The sequence below is a fragment of the Petromyzon marinus genome, unplaced genomic scaffold (genome assembly GCF_048934315.1).
Source record: "Petromyzon marinus isolate PM22_M1 ecotype Great Lakes invasive population unplaced genomic scaffold, UKy_Petmar_22M1.pri1.0 PM_Scaffold_1, whole genome shotgun sequence".
In the NCBI taxonomy this organism is placed as follows: Eukaryota; Metazoa; Chordata; class Hyperoartia; order Petromyzontiformes; family Petromyzontidae; genus Petromyzon; species Petromyzon marinus.
In genome coordinates this window covers 2,669,254-2,671,185 of record NW_027423057.1, presented here as the reverse complement: position 1 = coordinate 2,671,185, position 1,932 = coordinate 2,669,254, and the positions used below count along the sequence as shown (strand labels likewise).

At 46.3% G+C, this 1,932-nt stretch overlaps 1 long non-coding RNA gene across 1 annotated transcript; it reads right to left on the bottom strand.

Moving 5' to 3' along the window:
- Positions 1-326: 326 nt before the first annotated feature.
- On the bottom strand, positions 327-1,620 carry LOC142922540 (uncharacterized). The gene is made up of 2 exons (XR_012940145.1): positions 976-1,620; positions 327-531 (listed from the first exon to the last, which is right to left on the bottom strand). It is a non-coding gene; the product is annotated as an uncharacterized LOC142922540 (long non-coding RNA).
- Positions 1,621-1,932: the final 312 nt, after the last annotated feature.

Below are 1,932 nucleotides of genomic sequence, written 5' to 3'. Positions count from 1 at the left end.
TCACATCAGGGGACGTAGGAACGACTATGGTTGCTGGCTTCACCGTGGCCAACTAGTTTATTGATGGGCATCTCCTCCTTGCCATCCTCCTAAATTTCCACCACCATCACCACCTCCACAACCTTGTGCTTGTCGCCCCCAACTCAAACTCAGTGCAAACCCCTTGGAGGGCTGGCATTACCCAAGGGACACAGAACTCTGCCTCACATTTGGTTTCTAGAAGCTCCGCAACAGCCACACTGTGGATGTAGACAGCCCTTAGCATTATAAATGTGAGCCACTCGCGTGTCCCAAACACTCAAAAGAATTGAGACGAGGCGATAGTATTAGATACAAATATTTATTATTAAAACGCGATGCCTTGTAAGGAAGGGGAGGTGCTGGTGGGGGTGGGTGGTGCTGGAAGTGTGGGGGGCTGTGAGATGCTCAGAGGGTGTTCGAGGCCTGGGGGGGCAGGTCTTGGGAGGCTTCTTGAATGCCGGGCTCCAGTGAGCAGCCAGAGATGTCCTCTTCCTCCTCAACCGTGACAAGCTGTGGACATAGTGACCCATTAGACACTACACACAACTCAGTACTTCTACCAGCTCAACTGGGATTACACACAACAATCAGCACCCCCTACTGGCAGACAAATGCCAATTGCACACCAGGTGCTGAGTCACCTTGTGCCCACAGGGACATCTGTCATTGGGGGTGCCCTTTCACACGTGTTGAGATGAGATGTGATGTAAAGCGCTCTGAGATGCCCCGGTGTACAGAAAGGTGCTAAATCATTCTCATCGTTATCACTGTGTCCAGCAATAATGAAATTGTCTGTATTTGTAAACGGGGACCATGACGGCTTAACGTGATGGTTAGACCAGCTCATCATTATCATAATACACTGAATCGTGTGTGCATGAATCTATTATTTACGTTAAACGCAAATTATATACGTGTGTGTGTGTGTGCGATGCGCGAGTGCTATGCACTCACCTCCACCTCGCTCTGCAGATGCTGCTGCTCCGAGTGTGCACTCTGCTCGTTGTCGCGGTAGGGCGCCAGCTCAGCGTGCAGCTCCGCCACTACACGTTGATACCACTGAATCTCTGCCTGCAGAGATTCCAGTTGCCAATTCCTGTCAATGAGCTGCGTGGGCCACGGGCAAATGGCGGCAGAGGGACACAGGAAACCATTTTAACGACTGCGTGAGGTTATTGCAGAACATACAGGTATAATAACACACACAACCAGGATCTTTATTTATAATTGAGTAATGTAATGACCTACGAAGCTCTTTTACACAGATGTCCATAGACCACCTTTGACCAAATAAACCGAAATGCATCCAATCATCTCAGATCTTGGAAGAAAAGCATGGTTGAACTTCAAATGCTTGGATGGGCAACCACCATCAATACAAACCAAGATAACGCCTATAAAAGCATGATGAAGACCGCTTGTGTTGCAATCGAAACGTCGTGGGTTTTTTATATTATTAAAAAAAAGTACGTGACTTTACCGAAAGAATCAAGAATATGAATTCCTGCAGTCACGAAAGTTTTATGTTAAACATTTTTTAGGAATTAATTAACTCAAAATCTGGATTAAAATAATAGATTAAGATCGCTTCCCAACCAAAAAGAGGGAGGGGATGGAGATGCATGTAGCAGAGGGGAGCAGATGGTCTAATAGTCGTAGGTACTTCTACTAGAGGTGGGATGGTGGATCGTAACGTGGTACAGTCCTTAAACAGAGAATGCTCAGTAACCTAGTGCGCATCCATTCTGTACAACCATCAGTGTGAAAAATAAGTGTATACATACAGTCCTCGACTTAGGAACACCATACTTACGGAGACCCGACTTACGGATACCCGAGTTCCGAATCTGTTTCTATGAAATGTATTAATTTTTGGATACCATTGACTTTAAAACGCGAACTTGCACTTCC